The sequence below is a fragment of the Macaca nemestrina genome, chromosome 17 (genome assembly GCF_043159975.1).
Source record: "Macaca nemestrina isolate mMacNem1 chromosome 17, mMacNem.hap1, whole genome shotgun sequence".
Classification (NCBI taxonomy): domain Eukaryota; kingdom Metazoa; phylum Chordata; class Mammalia; order Primates; family Cercopithecidae; genus Macaca; species Macaca nemestrina.
In genome coordinates this window covers 71904837-71928013 of record NC_092141.1, presented here as the reverse complement: position 1 = coordinate 71928013, position 23177 = coordinate 71904837, and the positions used below count along the sequence as shown (strand labels likewise).

The 23177-nt window shown below is 44.5% G+C and overlaps 1 protein-coding gene and 1 long non-coding RNA gene across 13 annotated transcripts in view; one reads left to right on the top strand and one right to left on the bottom strand.

Moving 5' to 3' along the window:
* Window positions 1-496: 496 nt before the first annotated feature.
* LOC139359663 (uncharacterized) lies at window positions 497-20769 on the bottom strand. The gene is made up of 3 exons (XR_011615934.1): window positions 20388-20769; window positions 18139-18250; window positions 497-750 (listed from the first exon to the last, which is right to left on the bottom strand). It is a non-coding gene; the product is annotated as an uncharacterized lncRNA (long non-coding RNA).
* A 93-nt stretch (window positions 20770-20862) lies between these two features.
* MARCHF10 (membrane associated ring-CH-type finger 10) overlaps window positions 20863-23177 on the top strand; it is a 113017-nt gene continuing 110702 nt past the window's right edge. For 3 of the 12 annotated variants that reach the window (XM_071083392.1, XM_011743622.3, XM_011743620.3), the window contains exons 1-2: window positions 20863-21193; window positions 23012-23104. The gene's annotated coding sequence lies outside the window, so the exon portion shown is untranslated. Of the gene's footprint in view, window positions 21194-23001; window positions 23105-23177 lie in introns of all 12 variants that reach the window. The other 9 variants (XM_071083393.1, XM_071083391.1, XM_071083396.1 and 6 more) reach the window with 5 other exon arrangements.

Sequence of the window (23177 nt, the reverse complement as noted above, 5' to 3'; positions counted from 1 at the left end):
CAAAAGTTTGAGAATCACTGCCCTCAGCCTATGTGATCTGCATAAACTTTAATTTTTAGGCTATTTTCTGGACCATTTAACAAGTGATATACTTATAGCAACTACCTCTAATAGTTACACAAAAGCTGCCAATATTCAGAAAGTGGCCATCAGTGGTCTGGGTATATGCAAAAAACATGTATGCTAACGTATCTTTATTCAAGCGTGAATTTGGAATTTGTTCAATTTTCATTCTCCCGTTATCTTCCTTTAAAATGAAGCATTCCAAAGAATATAATAAAACATGAAGGTAAATAAAAAAACAGTGCAAGTCAAATTTATGGTGTGGGAACATAAGGCTTGCTATTACAGCTTTTAATGGCAGATAGTTTACAATAAACATTGGGCTTAGCCTGGTAGAAAATAGTCACAGACAGGAGGTAATTACTTGTCCATCTCCAAGCATCAGAAACTAGGGAGTCCCTCCAGTTGAATAACGCAGATCTGCCAACTGTCACTCATTTGGACTAACGCCTTTTTTGTTGTTTTAATTACACTGGAGGGTAGTGGGGGAAGAACATAAGATAAACCTCCCTCTGAATGCGCTAAAATTCCATGGATGGATAAATCCACGACCCATCCTTCTTCACGGTCTTTATTAGTCTTGAGTAAATCACGTAGACTCCCATAAATACAGTCACCGAAGGAGCAGAATGTATATATGCTGGAAAAGGCTTGGTGCCAGCAAATCTGAATGTTACAGTGAGAGTTCTAGAAACAGCAAGAGAAAAGCAGTTAGATCCCCATGCAGATAACCAGGATATAAATGGACCTATCAATGAGCCTTGCATCATCACATATGAAGTAATAAATACACCCAAACAGAGATAAAAACAGGAAGAGCAAAATTATGCATAAATTCTGTCGTTAAGATATGTGGGCAGCATGGCTCAAAATAGAAACCAAGCAGCTTTCCAGAGACTTGAAGGTTTTAGATAAAATTTAATCGCTGTAATTCTTATTTAATCCTGTTCCCTCAAGCTTTTGTCAGAAACTGTTACCTACCTCCGGTTATTTAGGGACAGTGGAGCTTCTCACAGAAATATACCTGAAACTGTTTCTCACAAGCACACACTCTAATTAAGTTTTTTACATGTGAAAAAAGGAACTGTGGCAAAAATCAAGGTTATGTGTAGGAAGAACAACTAAAATACAAATGACATGCATATTTTTTGTTAATCTCTTATATGCTTCACAAATAACTTACATTTATGTTTGCTTTATAAATACTTCCAATTAAAGGGTAAATTAGCATCAACTTCTAAATCATTATCTTAAATCACTAAGGCATTCACTTGTTATTATTAATACCTTAGATTAGCTCAAATCAAGGACTCTCACTCTATGTGCTTATCCAAGGGTGTTTTCTTAAAATGAAGAATGTGGGTAAGAGTAATTTTGCTTTTTATTTGCAATATCATTTCATTGGCTTAGAGGTTGCCCCAGTGCTACAATGTAAACGTCCGTCTCATTTTGCAGTGAATGAAAACATTTTTCCTTACATAGCTGTGTATAGCAGAGCTAGTATCTATCCCATGGTCATGCTAGTAAGCCTGACTTGCATCTTCAAGAAGAACTTTTACATAAATTATATGGATCTTACAAACTGTAATAATCTTTAATTTCAACTTCATTATGAAAATTTATGGTTGGACATCATGGAATCGTGCCTATACTTTGGGAAGCCGAGGGGTGGATCGCTGGAGCCCAGGAGTTCGAAACCAGCCTGGGCAGCCTGGTGAGACCCTGTCTTAAAAAAAAAAATACAAAAATTAGCCGGGTGTGGTGGTGCATGCCTGCAGTCTCAGCTACTCGGGAGCTGAGGTGGGAGGATCACCTGAGCTCGACTGGGGAAGTCAAGGCTGCAGAGAGCCATGATCGTGCCATTGTACTCCAGCCTGGGTGACAGAGTAAGACCCTGTCTCAAAAAAAAAAAAAAAAAAAATTCATCGCAAGTGCCACACCCAAAAGAAATAATAAAGCGGAAAGCCAGCAAATGAGTAACATTTGAAAGGGGAACAGAGGTGGGACTTCTGTATTACTTTTCCTTCTGACACCGATGTTCACTGTCATCAGTTTCACAAGGTCTAAGGCAAGGTAAGCACAGGTTGAGTATCCCTTATCTGAAATGCTTGGGATCAGAAGTGTTTCGAATTTCAGATTTTTTTCAGATTTGGGAATATTTCCATATACATAATGAGCTATCTTGAGGATGGAATTAAGTCTCAACAGGAAATTCATTTCTGTTTCATATACACCTTATTCACATACCCTGAAGGTAATTTTATTCAATATTTTTAATGATTCTGTTCATGGAACAATGTTTTGACTGAACCCATCACATGAGGTCAAGTGTGTGTCATGTTGGCGCTCAAAAAGTTTCAGATTTCGGGCTGGGCATGGTGGCTTACGCCTGTAATCCCAGCACTTTGGGAGGCTGAGGCTGGCGGATCATGAGGTCAGGTTATCGAGACTATCCTGACTAACACGGTGAAACCCATCTCTACTAAAAATACAAAAAATTAGCCAGGCGTGGTGGCAGGTGCCTGTGGTCCCAGTTACTCGGGAGGCTGAGGCAGGAGAATGGCGTGAACCTGGGAGGCGGAGCTTGCAGTGAGCCGAGATCGCACCACAGAACTCCAGCCTGGGCGACAGAGCCAGACTGCATCTCAAAAAAAAAAAAAGTTTCGGATTTTGAATTTTTGGATTAGGGATGCTCAACCTCCATGATGGTATTAGGCCAACATTTTAGAAACCAGTAAAACTCAATATTGAATATGATGAAGTCATATTACCCAGGCGTGGTGGTGTATGTCTGTAATCCCAGCTACTTGGGAGGCTGAAATGGGAGGATGGCTTGAGCCCAGTAGGTCAAGGCTACAGTGATCTGTGTGCCACTGTCCTTCAGCCTGGGCAACAGAGCGAGATCGTCTGAAAAAAAAAAAGTCTTGGACTTATCTAAAAGATGTACTCTGAAGGCTCACAAGCAGAATAGAGCTCACAAGTGGGTTTTATTTGACTCTTACAGTGTTTTGCTAAAAATCAAATTAGTTGCCAACATTCACACAACAGGGTTTTTCACAAAAACCAAAACAAACAAAAACCCGAATTTGCGACTTCTTTGAGAAACTGGAAGGACTGGACTTGCATTGCATCATCCTCCCATGGCTAGGAGGAGCTAGGGCCAGAGTCTCCACCCAACCCACCTTACCCACATGCATTACCTGCTCGGCACTCAGATATATTTGAGTGTGAGACCCTGTTATGGGTCACTCTGGCTTAGGCTATGCATCGATGAGACTCATCAGACTCAAGTGTTAGATTCTTTGGGGCCCCTCCCTCTACCCTCCAGTTAAACTCTGTATTCAGTATAGGGTGTCAGGTCCCAATTAAGTCTAAAATGGGAGGCGTTTACAGCCATGGTCCCAGACCAGAATCGCTTCAATGTTTTCACTGATCTGAAGATTTTCTTGGCAAGTAAGGGTTCAGAGAAGTTTGTTGAAGTTTGTGTCTAATCTAGGTTAAGTGGAGGAATGTGTCTCAATTCAAAATGAGAGTAACTCTGGGGTTAAGCAAGAGAATGACCCATGATGAAGGTATTATAGAAATGTCCTCTGTGTGAGCTGTGGGTAGAGAAGAATATCTGGATTCGGGGCCTCACTCTGCCTCTAACAAGCTGTAAGATGAGTCACTGACCTCAGTTAGCCCCTGTCTCTTCACCTATAAAATGAAGCGGTGTTTCTGCATTTAGAGCCCAGCCCGTACATTAGAATCACTAGGGGACTTCTAAAACTGTTGATGCCTAGACTCCTCCCCAGGCCAGTTGAATCTGATTCCTTGCAATGAGGGTCCACAACACAAGTTAACAAGATCTCCAAGGTCCCTCCCCATCCTCCAATTCTGTGGTCTCAGTGGCTTTGGAGCACACGCCAGAATAGCCATTAACTCTGTTAATTTCTCCTGTATGTCAGATTGCCAGCAAAGAACATTCATTCACACACACACACACACACACACACACACACACACACACACAAATGGAGGTGTGGTCATTGTTTTTCATTTTCTTTTTCTTTTTAATTTTTGAGTCAGCGTCTCACTCTGTCATCCAGGCTGGAGTGTAGTGGTGCAATCAGAGCTCACCGTAGCCTCACCCTCTCAGGCTCAAGTCATCCTCCCGTCTCAGCCTCCCAAGTAGCTGGAATCATCTCTACTAAAAATACAAAAATTAGCTGGGTGTGGTGGCACACACCTGTAATCCCAACTACCTGGGAGGCTGAGGCAGGAGAATTGCTTGAGCCTGGGAGGCAGAGGTTGCAGTGAGCTGAGATCAGGCCACTGCACTCCAGGCTGGGTGGCAAGACTCTTTCTCCAAAAAAAAAAAAAAAAAAAAAAATTTAGCCAGGCGCGGTGGCTTATGCCTGTAATCCTGGCACTTTGGGAGGCCAGGACAGGCAGATTGCCTGAGCTCAGGAGGTTGAGACCAGCCTGGGCAACATGGTGAAACCCTGTCTCTACTAAAATACAAAAAATCAGCCAGGCGTGGTGGCGGATGCCTGTAATCCCAGCTATTCAGGAGGCTGAGGTAGGTGAATTGCTTGAACCCAGGAGGCAGAGGTTGCAGTGAGCCAAGATCGTGCCACTGCACTCCAACCTGGGCAACAGAGCGAGACTCTGTCTCCATTAAAAAAAAAAAATGTTTTAATTAGCTGGGCGAGGTGGCACACACCAGTAGTCCAGAGGCTGAGGCAGGAGGACTGCTTGATCCTAGGAGTCTGAGACCAGCCTGGGTAACCTAGCGAGACCCCATCTCTACAACAAATAAAAATAAAAATAAATCACTGGGTGTGGTGGTGCACAAGCCTGTAGTTCCAACTATTCAGGAGGTTAAGGTGGGAGAATGGCTTGAGCCCAGGAGTTCAAGGTTGAGTGAGCCGTGATTGCATCACTGTACTCTAGCCTGGGCAACAGAGTGAGGCTCTGACTCTAAAACTAAAAAATATTCATTACATGTTGAAACGACAATGTTTTAATTTAGTGGGTTTAGTAAAATATGTTATTAAAATGAATTTCACCCATTTCTTTTTACTTTTCTAAATATAATTCCTAGGAAATTAGAAATTACTTATATGACTCATATTTCTATTACATAGTGCTAAAAGGTGTCCACTTTCTGAATCTCTTTTTTTTTTTTTTGAGACACAGTCTCGCTCTGTCACCCAGGCTGGAGTACAGTGGCACAATCTCGGTTCACTTCAACCTCTGCTTCCTGGGTGATTCAAGTCATTCTCATGCCTTCCAAGTAGCTGGAATTACAGGCAAGCACCACCCCACGCCCAGCTAATTTTTGTGTTTTTGGTAGATAGAGGGTTTCGTCATGTTGGCCAGGCTGGCCTCGAACTCCTGACCTCAAGTGATCTGCCCGCCTTGGCCTCCCAAAGTGCTGGAGTTACAGGCATGAGCCACTGTGCCTGGCCTCTGAACCTTTAATTGAAGACTGTAGTTTTTTGTTGTTGTTGCCATTTTGTTTTTTGGGTTTTTTTTAGACAGCTTCTCATAATGAACTAAGTTGAGGGTTTGAAAAACATCCAATTGCCAGTCTTTACTGCATAGGGCACTGACTGTAACTAAACAACCCTGATGGTTGGGGATACAAATGCAGGACTTTCTGTAAATATGACATTTTTGTACACTGAAATATGGCCCATGGGAGAATCCTAGTGGAATGCTATGACTGGGAAGAAGGTGGAAGTTCCTTGTCATTTCCCCCTTCTTTCTCTCTCACATTAGAGGTGGAATTTCAATGTATGTGCCAAACCAGTTCTGCCCTCATGCAGGAAACATACAAGTAGTACACCATGAACCAAAATAGTAAGGGCATTTAAAAGAGACATTTAAATGTCCAGTCCCATTCACTGCAACTCTGTTTTACTTTTGCTTTTTTTTTTTTTTTTTTTTTTGAGATGGCGTCTTGCTCTGTCACCCAGGCTGGAGTGCGTGTCATGATCTCAGCTTGCTGTAACCTCCTGGGCCCCAGTGATTGTCCTGCCTCAGCCTCCCAAGTAGCTGGGATTATAGGCATGTGCCACCATTCCTAGCTAATTTCTGTATTTTTAGTAGAGACAGGATTTCACCATGTTGGCCAGGCTGGTCTTGAACTCCTGACCTCAAGTGATCCATCTGCCTTGGCCTCCCTAAGTGCTGGGATGACAGGCGTGAGCCACTGCGCCCAGCCACAGCTCTGTGTTTCATCACTGGTCTCTCCCAGGCTTCAAAGCAGTTGTTGTAGTCTTGTGGCATTTCCAGCCAAAAGTTCTGAGACTAGCAGTTATCAGCCCTCATCCTGCCTTATCATATAGCCACAATAGTGGGCAAGGAAGGGAAAACATGTAAGGCTGGGTGTTTGGAAGTAGAGCCAGCTTAAACAACAGAAAAAGTGGGCAACCATCCAGAAAATGTGCACTCGGGGTGCAGGAGCGTGCAACATGCTACGAAGCTCTCCTGGTGAGCTGGCGAAAGCTCTTTTAGCTTGAGGCTTCCAGGCACATGTGCCCAGGTGTACCCTGTATGAGCCATTTATACTATAGTGTGAATATTTTTCAGATCAGTTTGATTCAATAAATATTGATTATGTGTAGCTGCCCTAAGCAGATTTTGAAAAGGCTGTTGGGAGCCTCCTTCCAGACAGGGAGGGAAAGGGCACAGACGGGAAGGCTGGGGGAGTTGACAACAAACGTCATCTAGCTTAAGGTCTAGCCAGTGTTTGGTGCTGCTGAGAAATGCTCCTCTGGGGGGGAACTGACGCCCAGCACGCACCACTGAATGGGGCCTCCAGCAATTCTTGGAGGCCCTTCACCATCCCTCACTGTGAGAACCTTCCTTTTCCTCTCCTTCATCTCCCCTGTGCGCGCCCCCAACCCAGGCCCACACCTACCTCTATTGTAGAGCTTACTCTATGGCCTTGTTTACTTCCTTCCTCCCCGCAAGCACAAAGACTGAATATCACTCCTCTGTGAATCCACAGAACCTCGAAGAGTACATAGCGCTTTGGTGCTTGATAAGCATTTGATGAATGAATACATGATTTTGCCTTCCCATCTCATGCAGCACGGGGAGGCGGGATGCTGAGAGAGCCTATCATCCCCCGCCACCATGACATTTGGGGTGAAGGAGGTTGCAAACACCTGCATCAAACTGTGCCTGCATTTTTAAATGCTGGACACAACATTTTGAAACAAAGGTGAAGGGGAAGAGGCATAGGACAGGTCAGGGCATGCGTTATTACCACCCATATGCACACATACCCGTTCATACGCTGCCAAAATGTGGCTCTACCCTTTCCCGAGCACCCGTTACTGTTTAACCCAACCTCAGTAGCTTTCTAAGAGAAAGACCATTCTAATGACTTGATCTACATGAAAACAAAAAGCAAAGTGTGTCAAAATTTTTTCCCACAATCATAGGGCTATCACGCTTTTTAACAAACTAAACCTCCACCATATCCCAGCATTCGGGATATACTGCAAGTAAGTGCCTGGCACTCAGAAAGCTCAAGGTTCCAGCAACAGTTGTGTGGCCTTGGATAAGGAACACAGGGAGACTCTTTGTCCTCTTGTTTCTTCAGCCTATTAAAGGGAGATAGTGGTATATTCAAAGGGCATGAAAAAAGCTGAACATGAGTCTGCACGGAGCTCTTTGAAATGCATGAAGGGCACTACAGTGGATAAATTCAACACTTGTCCTAGTGTTCACTCAGAACCCTCGTCCGGACATTTATAAAATTCCTCTGTGGACGTACACACACACACACACACACACACACACACACACACACACGCATGCACATACACAAATATATCTAAAAGGGCTTAATTGCTTTTAAAATTTCTAAGTAAATACATTGTAATGATTATAAGGCCTCTGTACAATGTATCCAAGGCAAGCCCGCCATGATAAGAGCTATTTGAGAAACTAAATCACATCATTGAAAGAATAGCAATGAGGCAATTGATGAAATATTGCATTAGCAGTGGCCTCTCACCCCATGTGATGCCAACCAAATGCTTTTTCCTCTCTTTGTAATTTAATCATTTTTTCAATTAAATTAATTTCTTAAAATCACTCAGATAAGCCGCCTGTATTAAACACACACACACACAAACACACACAAACAACTTCAGGCGTGGGTGAAATAAAGGACACTCTGCAATCACAATTGTGACTCTGCTCCATTCTGGAAATGAATGATATCCTGTTTCCTTTTTTCTACGTCTGACAAGAATTTTTGCATAACTTCTTCCTGCTACAGTGTGAAGTCAAAGGCCCCCAAATACCCTCAAGACAGAGACCCAGTCGCCACAATATAAAACTATGAAAGTACAGCCACGAGAGGCCCAGAGCATATTGCCGGACAGACCAACTGGCTATTTTTAAAAGTTTACTTTAATACAAATGAACTGGCTGGGAAGGTGGCTTTGCAAAGGCAGCAACTCAGAAGAGTGCTAACAAGCCCGCCCCACACGTCTGTGCTCAGGCTTGCTGGGAGAGCTTACTCCACACACATCCAGGAATTTGTTTGAGGACAGAGCGTGGTTAGGTCATGTTTTAAGAATGTTCTCTCATTATTCTGACTCAGAGGGTGCCGTGAGCCACAGAAGGGATGTTGCACAGTGATACCTTCTGTTCTGTCTGGTTTTCAAGAACTGCCTCACTGTACTGCTGGCCGGAGACTGATGTCACTGGAGGTTAACTCCTTCACGTCTTCTTTTTTACAGGGCTAGAGGAAGAGCCCTTTTTCCGGTTGATATTTTTCAAACTTTGTAACCTAGGGGTTTGGCTTGCTGAGGGAGGGGAGGAGGGTGTCTAGGAGCAGTGACTGGAAACAGAGAAGAGACTACATAGAAGCAGAAGAGAGAACCAATGCAAAAGTCTGTAAAACCAGCCAAGAAATCTGCTCGGGAAAATAGAAACCTAAGCGCTGTGGTTTGGCAAGGAACTTTGACTCTTAATGAGAAAGGCAGAGAGAAGAGAAGGAGAAGGAGGATGGAGAGGGGAGGGGAAAGGAGAGAAGAGGAAGGAGAGGTAGAGATCAAAAGAGAAAGAAAAGAGAGGAGAGTAAAAGGAGTCAGACCCAGGATGCAACAAAGGTCCATCAGTAAGGGCCATTATGAGGACTATATTGGAACAAGAGGCTGGAAATTAAAAATTAGGATATGCGGCCGGGCACAGTGGCTCACGCCTGTAATCCCAGCACTTTGGGAGGCCGAGGCAGGCGGATCACATGAGGTCAGCAGCCTGACGAATATGATGAAACCCTGTCTCTACTAAAAATACAAAAATTATCTGGGCACGTTGGCATGCACCTGTAATCTCAGCTACTCGGGAGGCTGAGGCAGGGAGACTTGAACCTGGGAGGCAGAGGTGGCAGTGAGCCAGATTGGGCCATTGCACTCCAGCCTGGGCAACAAGAACGAAAATCAGTGTCAGAAAAAAAAAAAAAAATCAGGATATGCTACTCACCATGGAACATCTGGTCGTGTGTGCGTCCCGGAACTGGGGAAAATTTCTTTGATAATTCATCTTTGATCATGTCTCATGCTAATGGACAAGCTCATGCTTGAGTGACATTTTGCCGTTTCATCAAAGGCTGGAGTAGGGATCATGAGGTCATAACTACCAATTCTAGTGGGGAACCTCCTCATGGGTCTCTACAATATGCTCCAGACGGTATGTCAGATGCACACACACACACGTGCATATACATGCATGCACACACATACACACAGAGGAACGCACATACACTTGAAAGCCATTCCATGGCTTTCCATTGTACTTAGAATAAAACCCAACTCCAACTCTTACAACCTCATCAGGCTTCCTTCACAATAGTCTTCCAGCCACACCTCAAGCTTTCTTGAATCCCCTGAGCTTTCTCTCACCTTACAATCATCTCAGTCCTGTTTTCTCCCCCCTCGGAGGTTGGCTCCTCTTCATCCTTCAGCTTTCACACAGAGAGGTCATCTTTGACTACCTGTGTAAATAGGGTCTCCCTGCTGCTCCCATCATTCTCTGCTGCGGCACCCTATTAGTGTCCTGGCACTCATTAGTACTTGTCAGTCAGTGTACGTTTATTTTTTAATTTTTTTTAATTGTTAATTTTTGTGGGTACATAGTAGGTGTATATATTTATGGGATACATGAAATGTTTTGACATAGGCACGCAATGCATAATAATCACATCATGGAGAATGGCGTATCCAGCCCCTTGAGCATTTATCCCTTGTGTTACAATCTAGTTATATTCTTTTAGTTATTTTTATGTATGTATGTATGTATGTATTTATTTTTGAGACAGAGTCTCGCTCTGTCGCCCAGGCTGGAGTGCGGTGGTGCCATCTCTGCTCACTGCAAGCTCCGCCTCCTAGGTTCATGCCATTCTCCTGCCTCGGCCTCCTGAATAGCTGGCTGAATACCTGAACAGGCTCCCAGCACCACGCCCAGCTAATTTTTTGTATTTTTAGTAGAGACAGGTTTTCACCGTGTTAGCCAGGATGGTCTCGATCTCCTGACCTCTTGATCCGCCTGCCTCGGCCTCCCAAAGTGTTGGAATTACAGGCGTGAGCCACCGCGTCTGGCCCTCTTTTAGTTATTTTTAAATGTACAATTAAGTTATTATTGACTATAGTCACCTTGTTGTGCTATCAGATGGTAGGTCTTATTCTATTTTTTGTACCCATTGACATGATCCTCCTTCCTTCCACCCCCTCCCCACTATCCTTCCCAGCCTCTGGTAACCATCCTTCTGCACTTAATGTCCATGAGTTCAATTGTTTTGATTTTTACATCCCACAAATACATGAGAACATGCAATGTTTCTGTGCCTGGCTTATTTCACTTAACATGATCTCCAGTTCCATCCAAGGTCCTGAAAATGACAGAATCTTATTCTTTTTTATGGCCAAATAGCACTCCATTGTGTTTATGTACATTTTCTGTATTTACTCATCTACTGATAGACACTTAGGTTGCTTCCAAATCTTAGCTATTGTCAGAGACCCGGCACAGTGGCTCACACCTGTAATCCCAACACTTTGGGAGACCGAGGCAGGTGGATCCCTAGAGGCCAGGAGTTCGAGACCAGCCTAGCCAACATGGTGAAACCCCGTGTCTACTAAAAATACAAAAATTAGCGAAGTGTGGTGGTGCGTGCCTATAGTCCCAGCTACTCAGGAGGCTAGGGCATGAGAATTGCTTGAACCCAGGAGGCGGAGGTTGCAGTGAGCCGAGATTATGCCACTGCACTCCAGCCTGGGTGACAGAGTGAGGCTCCGTCTCAAAATAAAACAAAAAAAATCCTAGCTATTGCGAACAGTGGTGCAATAAACATGGGAGTGCACATATCTCTTCAATATACTGATTTCCTTTCTTTTGGATATATATCCAGCAGTGGGATTGCTGGATCATATGTCCTATTTTTAGTTTTTTGAGGAACCTCCAAACTGTTCTCCATAGTAGTTACACTATTTACATTCCCACCAAAAGTGTATGGGGGTCCCCTTTTCTCTATCAAAAGTACAAAATTAGGTCATGCGCGGTGGCTCATGCCTGTAATCCCAGCACTTTGGGAGGCCGAGGTGGGTGGATCACGAGGTCAGGAGTTCAAAACCAGCCTGGCCAAGATGGTGAAACCCCGTCTCTACTAAAAATACAAAAAAAGTCACCGGGCTTGGTGGCATGCGCCTGTAATCCCAGCTACTCCGGAGGCTGAGGCAGAGAATTGCTTTAAAAACCTGGAGGGGCGGAAGAATTGCTTGAACCCAGGAGGCGTAGGTTGCAGTGAGCCGGAGATTGTGCCACTGCACTCCAGCCTGGGCGACAGAGGGAGACTCCGTCTCAAAAAAAAAAAAAAGTACAAAATTAGCTGGGCACAGTGGTGCATGTCTGTAATCCCAGCTACTTGGGAGGCTGAGGCAGAAGAATTGCTTGAACCTGGGAGGCAGAGGTTGCAGTGAGCTGAGATCTCACCATTGCACTCCAGCCTGGCCAACAGAGCAAGACTGTCTCAAAAAAAAAAAAACAAAAACAAAATGTCATGGGGTAGCGTCCACTTCCTGAAGGTTCAGAAGTTGCTCAGTGCTTACGTTCCTCTGCCCTCTTGATGAGATGGATTTTTTTTTTTTCTTTTTTTTTTGGCTTGAGCGTTTATCTGTCCAGAAGCATATTTAATGCTCATGTGGGGATTCTTGACACTGACATCGCTTTCTGAAGCCTAAGTCTTGCTCACGGCTTGATGATCGGTCCACAAATCAAACTCTTGGCCAAATATGTATAGCTCGAGTTTATCCAAAGTCCAAACAAATCAGATACTCCTTCTGGACAGAAGTCAAATTCTTCCTTTTGGTAAGAATTTTTCAGAAATTCAAAAAAGCAGTATGTTTTATGTTCTCAAAGTTCCTATAATCACATCCAATCTTGTATCAGATGCATCAATGGCCATAATGAAGGGTTTGAAAAGTCTGAAGCTTCCAAAACGGATAAATAAATCAAAGCCCGTGTGAACTTTTGAGAAATATTTCAGTACTATAGGATCCAAAAACTTTAATGAGTTTGCCCCCTCTTTGTAAAACAGCACAATAGATCAGCTACAATTACAAGTGAGGAAAATTTTAAGGGATCTCCCAGAGGACATGCTTTTTAAAAAAATTATAATTAATTGTAGGGAGTTTGCCCGTCTCTAATGGCGTCTATTTTATTCTACAAAAGAATTGGATCTCAAATATCTGCCCTGTGAAAGCCCAACAGACATTACTAAATTTCACACAGTTCATGGGTGACTGCAAGCCCTAAACCGGATACACTCTCAGTTTCATAAAATTAGATGATCTCTAGCAAAAATCAGAGATGAGATCATAAAATGTCACTTTCTGAAATTCAGCATAAAAAATAATCAATATAAAATTAACCACAAAGATATCAGGAGCATTTTAAAGAAGTAACAGCTTTTATTTATTTTATTTTATTTTTTTTTTTGAAACAGAGTCTCACTCTGTCACCCAGACTGGAGTGCAGTGGTACAATCTCACTGCAACCCCCACCTCCCAAATTCAAGCAATTCTCCCTGCCTCAGCCTCCTGAGTAGCTGAGATTATAGGCACCCACAACCACTCCCAGCTAATTTTTGTATTTTTAGTAGAAACAGGGTTTTACCACATTGGCCAGGCTGGTCTTGAACTCCTGAACTCAAATGATCTGCCCGCCTCGGCCTCCCAAAGTGCTGGAATTACAGGTGTGAGCCACTGTGCCTGGCCAAAGTAACAGCTTTTAGAGATGCTTTATAAATGCATGGGTGATGTGATTCAGGGTGTCTCATCTCAGCAAGGAGAATGAAATCTATGTACATGATGTAAGCAATAATGATAGCTACCATTGTTGAGCAGCTACTGTGTCAGGCACAATGCCAGAAACTTTACATACACTGTTTCATTAATCCTCACAACAATCCATTGAGAAGGCTCTGATTATTTCCATTTTTAACTACGGGGATCTCGAAATTCAAAGGATGCTGAGAATTGTTCGCTATGATACAGCAAATCCCACTGCTAGGATTTTCACCCAGGTCTTCTCAACTCCAAACTATGCTGTCAATGGCATAAGAGAAATGGTCCCTTGAAGTTCAGCAAAATGGCATTTACCTGAAAGAAAGATGTGGTAAAAGTCTCCAAAAACTTTGAGGTAAATAATCCAAATCAGTCATTCAGACTGAAATGTCCTTGGAAGGGAGGAAGATCATTCTTTAAGGCCTCTTCAACCTGCTAGATATATCCCTTAAGAACAGGCCAAGCGCAGTGCCTGACGCCTGTAATCCTAGCACTTTGGGAGGCTGAGGGGGGGAGATCACCTGAGGTCAGGGGTTTGAGACCAGCCTGGCCAACATGGTGAAACCCCATCTCTACTAAAAATACAAAAATTAGCCGGGCGTGGTGGCGGGCACTGTAATCCCAGCTACTCGGGAAGCTGAGGCAGGAGAATTGCTTGAACCCGGGGGTGGAGGTTGCAGTGAGCCGAGATCGCGCCATTGCACTCCAGCCTGGGCTAAAGAGCAAGAGTCTGTTTCAAAGAAAAAAAAAAAAAAGGACATTCAATTCCCTTTAATGTAATTTAATATTCATCAAACCTTCAGATCTTTAATTTGATCCCCTAGGAATGCCTTTCCACCAGGAGGAAGTACCTCAAGCACATGACCACTTTCAGCCTGCCAACTTTATTCTCTGAGATAAAATAATAACTTGGTCAGGTGGATAACAAACGGTCTCTTCTGAGTGGGGTTATTAAGAATCAATTTCTAAAGAGGTCAGTTCTGAATTAAATAAAGTGAATTTTCTGATCCTACAAAACCAGGGACCAAATCCTGGGTCTTCAGTAACCTCCATCGGAATATGTACATACTTGTGTGTGTGTGTTTGTGTGTACTAATTCTTCCAGTCTGTGAACATGGGATGTCTTTGGACATCTCACAGGACATCCCATGTTTATAGACTAGAAGAGTTAATATTGTGAAAATGACCATATTACCAAAAGTGATCTATAGAATCAACGTAATTGCTATCAAAACACCAATGACATTCTTCACAGAAATAGAAAAAACAATACTAAAATTCATACAGAACTACAAAAGACCCCAATAGCCAAAGCAATCCTGTGCAAAAAGAACAAAGCTGGAGGCATCACACTACCAGACTTCAAAATATACTTCAAGGCTATAGTAACCAAAGCAGCATGGTACTAGCATAAAAAGAGACACAGAGACCAACGGAATGGAACAGAAAACCCAGAACTAAATCTACATATTTACAGCCAACTGATTTACAACAAATGTACCAAGAATATACATTGTGGAAAAGACAGTCTCTTCAATAAATGGTGCTAGAAAAGCTGGTTACTTACATGCAGAAGAACTAAACTAGAGCCCTATCTCTCACCATATACAAAAATAAACTCAAGATGGATTAAAGACTTAAGTCTAAGACCTGAAACTATGAAACTACTAGAAGAAAACATAGAGCAAACACTTGAGGCCATTGGTCTTGACAAAGATTTTATGAATATGCCTCAAAAGCACAGGCAATAAATATACGAATAGACAAATGGGATTATATCAAACTAAAAAAGTTCTGTGCAGCAAAGGAAGCAATTAGCAGGGTGAAGATACAACCTGAAAAACGAGAGACAATACCTGCAAACTATTCATCTGACGAGGAATTAATATTCAGACTATACTAGGAATTCAAACAACAGCTATATATATATATAGACATTTAAGTTGGATATATATACACACACATTTAGGTTGGAGATATATCTCCAACTTAAAAATGGGCAAATGAGCTGAATAGCCATCTCTGAAGAAAAGACATAAAAATGGCCAACAGGTATATAAAAAATCCTCAACATCAGGCCGGGCGCGGTGGCTCAAGCCTGTAATCCCAGCACTTTGGGAGGCCGAGACGGGCAGATCACGAGATCAGGAGATCGAGACCATCCTGGCTAACACGGTGAAACCCCGTCTCTACTAAAAAGTACAAAAAACTAGCCGGGCGAGGTGGCGGGCGCCTGTAGTCTCAGCTACTCGGGAGGCTGAGCCAGGAGAATGGCGTAAACCCGGGAGGCGGAGCTTGCAGTGAGCAGAGATCCGGCCACCGCACTCCAGCCTGGGTGACAGAGCGAGACTCCGTCTCAAAAAAAAAAAAAAAAAAAAAAATCCTCAACATCACTATTATCAAAGAAATGCAAATCAAAACCGCAATGAAATATTATCTCTCCCTATTTAGAATGGCTATTATTGGGCTGGGTGCGGGTGGCTCATGCCTGTAATCCCAGAATTATGGGAGGCCTAGGCGAGAGGATCGCTTGAGCTGAGGATTTTCAGACAAGCCTGGGCAATATAGGGAGACCCCATCTCTAAAAAAAAAAAAAAAAATTAGGCAGGTATGGTGATGTGCGTGTGTTCCCAGCTACTTGGGAGGCTGAGGTGGGAGGATGACTTGAGCCTGGGGGGTGGAGGTTGCAGTGAGCTGAGATCGCACCACTGCACTCCAGCCTGGGCGACAGAGCAAGACCCTGTCAAAAAAAAATTATAAGGAAGAGAAAATATATTTACTATTCATGAAGTGGAAGTGGATCATCATAAAAGCCTTCACCCTCATTGTCTTTATGCTGAGTAGGCTGAGGAGGAGGAGGAAAACAAGGAGTGGGTCTTGCTGTCTCAGGGGGTGCAGAGGTGGAAGAAAACCCACGTATAAGTAGACCTGGGCGGTTCAAATTCATGCTGTTTAAGGGCCAACTGTATGTACATAATCCAGAAGGCTCATTTTGAAAGCCTACCAAGCTCTCTAACCATCTAACGACATCAATAAAGGATGACTTTTAACGAGTGACACTGAGAGATTGTCACATTGCATACCCACAGTCTGGCCAAATATAGCTACAAGATGAATGCAGAATGTCACAGCGACCCCTGGTATACCCAGTAAGTCATTAGCCAGTTTTGAAAATGAATCAGGTGAAGCCCCTGCACAACGGCATGCTGGAGGAGAACCCATGGAGCCCTAAAGGACTCACATGTCCACAGTCCCCTTCTCAGGAAAGCTATTTGTAGAGATTCTTTTTGCAAACAAACTGCCATTGTTCATGCTGTATGCATGGATGAAGGCAACACCACACTGGCCTCAATGATGAGAACAGGAACCCATTAGTCACAGCAAGGTCCCATGACCAAGGCAAAAATGACCAACTTTAAGTTGTATCGGAGGGAGGCCATCTGCTTCTGAAGTCACTTGGCATAAAACTCTATGCTGAGTAGGAGAGCTTCTGAATAGTTAGTTACAAAGAGACTCTCTTAGTTAGACTCTCTCTCTCTCTTAGGAAGAGAAAATATTAGGCAGATAGAGGGTGGGTTGCTCCAGCTCAACTGAGTAGCTGGGCCAGGTGTCCAGGAAGCTACTGGATATCCCTGCCTCAAAAACCTTGGGAGACTCAGAATGTATGCCTACTCTTTGCACAGCTTACTCCTTGCATTAAATATTTCCCTCAAAAGTGTTATTTCTGAAACTTAATACACAGTCTACTTTTGAAATTTTATACTTGTAGTTATTCTTTGCAGAACTCTTGGATATAATTAAGGAACTTTTTGATGCTTGCTATGGTCTGAATGCTTAAGTTCCTCCAAAAGTCATGTTGACTCCTAATTCCCATTGTAGCAGTATTAAGAGGCGGGGCATTTGGGAGGTGACTAGGTCATGAAGGCTTCACCATGATGAATGGGATGAGGGCCCTTATAAAAGAGGCTTGAGGGAGTTTGTCCTTTCCACCATATGAGGATGAAACAAGAAGATGTTATATACAAAACGCAGCAAGCCCTCACCAGACACCAAATCTGCAGATGCCTTGATCTTGGACTTCCCAGCTTCCAGAACTGTGAGCAATACACTTCTGTTGTTTACAAATTAGCTAGTCTAAGGTATTTTGTTAGAGCAGCAGGAGGCAGCATTAGAATCTACCATGTACTTAAGTCTTAAGTTTTGTTTTTACTTATTCATCTCTACTAGGAACATTGTGCAGGAAATAATGAAGAGTAGGATCCTTTCCCCAACCAGGAGAAGTTTTTCTTCTTCATTTTAATATTTCTCTTCCTAAGGACTTTGCTTTTTAATGACAGAACTAATCTCATTTGTAGTTTATGCGCCTAGCTTAAATTTACTCATTAAACACTAAAGTTGGAGTTGTTCTATAGCTTTTCATGAGCTGACCTTGGGCACAATTGCCCTCTTTCAAAGGCACCATGATTTTTTCATCGAACTTAATTTTCAAGAACACTTGACATGTGGAAGAGTTTAAAGCTGAGATAAGAAGTGATTTCTCTAGACCTTGTTATTTAAAAATGTTTAGGCTGGGTGCGGTGGCTCACACCTATAATCCCAGCACTTCAGGAGGCCGAGGCAGGTGGATCACCTGATGTCAGGAGTTTGAGACCAGCCTGGTCAACCTGGCAAAACTCTGTCTCTACTAACAATACAAAACTTAGCTGGGCGTGGTGGCACGCACTTGTAGTCCCAGCTACTCAGGAGGCTGAGGCAGGAGAATCACTTGAACCTGGGATGCGGCAATTGCAGTGAGCCAAGATCGCGCCATTACACTCCAGCCTGGGTGACAGACTCTGTCTCAAAAAATAAAAAAAATAAAAAATAAAAATCTTTAAATATTTATGGTTAACACTCACATGCAATAAAATCTTAAGATATGCCTTATAAAGCAAAGCCACCAATTACTGAGTGCTATGTGCCAAGCATGACGTGAAATGCTTTGCTTGTCCTCTCTCATTTATTTCACACAGCAATCTTTTGAGATAGTATTATTTTATATAGATCTTGAAGTAGAAGGAGACAAATCTGGGTACAGGAAGTACCAAGGTGCTTTTCTTAGTAGTGGGCAACATCAAGTTATTGGAGGTGGAAAGCCCTGTTTTTGAGCCCTGGTTCTGGTACTTACCATATGTTCTGGTCATGTCCCTTACCTTCAACAAGGTGAGAACCTGGGCTTCAACTTCTTTCTCTGTTATTTTTATTTGAGGTGGGTCCTCGCTCCAACAGAACAAGTTCCCTACCTATCATTTCACTATTATAGTTTCGACCCAGTGTGCACATCCAACCTTTTATTTTGTTTTTTTTTTTGTTTTGTTTTTTTGGGGGGAGGCAGAGTTTCTTGTTGCCCAGGCTGGAGTGCAGTGGTGCAATCTCAGGTCACTGCAACCTCTGCCTCCTGGGTTCAAGCAATTCTCCTGCCTCAGCTTCCTGAGTAGCTGGGATTACAGGTGCCCGCCACCACGCCCGGCTAATTTTTGTATTTTTAGCAGAGATGGGGTTTCACCACGTTGGCCAGGCTGGTCTTGAACTCCTGACCTCAGGTGATCCCCCTGCCTTGGCCTCCCAAAGTGCTGGGATTACAAGCATGAGCCACCATGCCTGGCCCAAAGTATATATTTTTGAAAGGCAAAAACCATGAGCCAAGTTCTTAGGTTACATCCTTATCAGTTAATACGTCAATTATCAGTTAATGCTTTACTAAAGCATACTTGATAATCAGCTGAGAACACGAACAGAATATGGATTGGGCTACTAGGGATGAAAAGATCCTAGGGGCTGCTGGAGGACCAGTGAAGTTCAGATGGGAATGTGCTCAATGGAAAGACTTCTGTTAAGTACATTTGTCTAGACTCTGCCTGGCTCAGGATATGTCTTTGAAGCTGGTGTGAAGGCAAGGAAAAATGTTCAGTGTGTAACACATAGTCCCATCTGGCTGAAACATGAGTGAAGAAGTGATGAAGGAGAAAAACCAAGAAAGGAAACCATGGGGGAAGGCACAGGGAAAGTCATAGTGACGAGTTTGGACTTCATTCCACAGGCAGTGAGGAACCTTCCAGGGCTTTTTAAGCAGGGGGCCAGCAACATTAGATGTAGGCTGCTTACAGGATGGGGTAAATGGTGGAGACAGGGTGTGGAGGACAAGGGCCCAGGGTGTGGCCAGGAGGCCCTCAAAATAATCCATGGAGCCCAAAACTAGGTCATGGAACCCAAAACTAGAGTGGTAGTGATAAGAACAGAAAAAAGAATGTAACGCTGCCAAGGACTTGGCACCAACTGAATGGGGGGAAGGGGAGGTGTTGAGAAGATGGTCAAACCACAGACACCTAGAGATTCCGGGCACTTATGAAAGTTCCAAGAATTTCTATTCTTCCTTTACCTTACTCTCCACCCAATCAAAAATACCTAACTTGGCAACAGTCGACAAGTTGAGAGCCTAAATATGCAAAGTAAATAGGAGAGTCATCTTTGCCCATGAGAACCACAGACAGAAATCAACCTGGCAAGGCCGGGCACGGTGGCTCACGCCTGTAATCCCAGCACTTTCGGAGGCCCAGGCAGGTGGATCACTTGAGGTCAGGAGTTCGAGACCAGCCTGGCCAACATGGAGAAACCCCGTCTCTACTAAAAAAAAAATACAAAAACCAGCCGGGCGTGGTGGCGCATGCCTGTAATCCCAGCTACTTGGAAGGCTGAAGCACGAAAATCACTTCAGTCTGGGAAGCAGAGGCTGCAGTGAGCGGAGATCGCGCCACTGCACTGTCCAGCCTGGGCGACAGAGCGAGACTCTGTCTCAAAAAAAAGAAAGAAAAAGAAAAAAGAAAAAAAAAGAAAGAAAGGAAGAAATCAGCCTGGCAGAGAAAAGGTGCGGGTAGTAGCGGTTCTGGTGCCCTTCCTCCAAACCTGTGAGGCCTGGTCTAGGCCTCTAAGCACCTCTCTCCTTGGAAAGGGGGTGAAGACGACTGATTACGAAGAGGCCTGGGGTCTGGTCTCGGTTCTGCCACTGACTGGGTGCCTCCCTTCATCGCTTATTTCTTCTTTTTCATGTTGGACCACAGCATTCCAGATGTCCTCTGCAGAGGTCGAACTGCAGGACTGCAGTATCTTTCCCTCTTTGCATGTACCGCTTTTCATATTCCCTGATTCCATTAAAAATATTATCCTCTCTCGTGTTCTAATCTCATTTTTTATGAAGCATAGCACCCTTTCAGGAATGGGAGCGGAGGCCTGGATATCTGGGTCTGGGCTTGGGCATCCAGACAAAGCCAACCGCCTCCTCCTTGGGCATCTCTTCTCTGCCCACCAGCGCGGCTCTGCCTACCCGACTGCAGCCACCGTCGTTGCCACGGCAACCGGCGGGCGCCCACGCCTGCCTTGGGACGCAGGGGCCACAGCCCCGCCCCGCCCCGCCCCGCGCTCTTGGCGGCGGCACCTGGTCGCGCGGGGGCGGAGGGTGGGGGCGGGGAGGCGCGGTCGCTAGGGAAACCAGAGGACGCCCGGTAGCCGCCCCCACCGCCCCCGCCCCAGGCAAGGCTGGTCGGCGCCGCGGAAAGCAGCCTCGGGGAAGCAGGAGGAAGAGGGGCAGGTTTAGGGAGCGAAGAAGCGAGAGGAGGAGGAGGAAGAGGCGCTTAGGCCAGTCCCCGCGCAATTAATGGGCAGCTCCTGCGCCGTGGACCGGCCCGCCCACCCTGCGCCTCGACCCCTTTAGCCCCGGCAGGGGAGGAAGGGCAGACCCCCAGGTAACGGCCCACTCGCCCCCGCCGCTCCTCTCCGTCCTGCCAGGATGGGAGACAACCTTCCCTTTCGTCTTCCAAGATTCTGGAGGGAAACCGGGCCTGACATCCGGTGGCCTGGCCGTCCCCTCTCCCTGGCTGACCCCAGCCCCAGCTTTTTTCTGTCTCAAAGGGGCAGGTTTGGGGGAGACCGTGACCCTTTGTTCACTGGCAGCCGCCCGCACCCACCTTTCTTCCTGCAGACGCCACTGGTCAGAAAAGGTATACGCAGACCATGGCCCCTTAGGCTTCTGAGTGCGCAATGGTTGATACTGGTTTTGTTTGTTTTTGAGGATTCTCGCTGTGTCTCCCAGGCTGGAGTGTAGCGGTGCAGTCACGGCTCACTACAGCCTCGACCTCCCAGGCTCAAGCGATCCTCCCGCCTCAGCCTCCCGGTGGTACCTGGGACCACAGGTCACCACCATGTCTGGCTAATGTTTTAAATTATTTGTAAAGAAGGGGTCTCGTTATGTTTCCCTGGCTGGATATTGTTATTAATGATGGCACTGAATTGCTTGTCAAACCTGTGACATTTCCTCCCCCAAAGTTTCCCGATTGCTCGAGTTTCTCCTCTCTTCTGGGCTTGATGGTCGAAATGTGACCGCCTGTCTTTCCTAGTTTCACAGCAAAATGAGGAATCACCGCCAAAAACAAGTCTGTTCCCCCGCCTCTGCCCCGCCCCAACTCTTAAGCCAAACTGGCTGGAAGAGTTGAAAGATCTCCTTACCTTTCCCAACCAATTCCCCCTTTTTCTCTGCAGTCACAGTCTTCGTAAATTGGGCCCAAACCGTAAACTTTGTTGCTTATACTCAAGACATGTTTATAAGCTAAGATTTCAAAATGCTAAGTTTTTTTAAAAGCTAAGATTTAAATCCTATAATGTTGGACATTACAAATTAATCAGTTGGGAGAAAGGTTGAATAAGGTCTCCTGAAATCCTTCTCCAATCACCTAATTGTGGAAAGGGAGTAATTTTTGAGCCTGGTTGTCAGGTATTGACAATAGCCATTTAGATTTTGTTTCAAAGCAACCTTCCGTCTAAGAAGGAGGTTAAATTATTTACATTTTCCTTTATTGCTTAACAGAATATTAACTGTAGTGATGTCTTTCTTTTATGAGAACATAGTAAGAAACCAATAAGATTTTGATTGTTATTAAGAAGAGTCTCGCCGGGCGCGGTGGCTCAAGCCTGTAATCCCAGCACTTTGGGAGGCCGAGGCGGGCGGATCACAAGGTCAGGAGATCGAGACCAAAGTGAAACCCCGTCTCTACTAAAAATACAAAAAATTAGCCGGGCGCGGTGGTGGGCGCCTCTAGTCCTAGCTACTCAGGAGGCTGAGGCAGGAGAATGGCGTGAACCCAGGAGGCCACTGCACTCCAGCCTGGGCAACAGCGTGAGACTCCGTCTCAAAAAAAAAAAAAAGAAGAGTCTCCTTCAAATCGGTTCTTTTGACAAATGTGGTCATAAAACAGAAGGATGGTATGTATGCATGACTTTTTAGAGCACTGAAAAACATTCTGCATTCAGATTCTGTTCCCTTCAGTCAGGAAAACTTGGTTGGAATTCATTGGAAAGTTACACCAGAGAGGAATGTGTATGTCACAAAGTTCTTAGAATATTCCCCATTAAAATTTCACAGATATGTAGAATTTTGAGGCCAAGAAGAATTACTCGCTCTTGCTTTCAGCAAGGCAGGACCCCCTCTTTCCTTCTCCACCTGCCTCCAACTCCCTCCTCCTTTCTCTCTCCCTACTTAATATGGCTTCTTATGTTGATTTCTAAAGCACAGATTTGGCACAAGACATTATCACCAGAAAGACTTAAAACAGAAGCGTGCATGACCATGAGTGGATTTTAAATTAAGAAGCAGTTCAAAGGTGAGCGATAGAAGAGAATACAGAGGGCTATTTTAGAAACATGCGCCTTGCTCACATTTTATTATCACGCCCA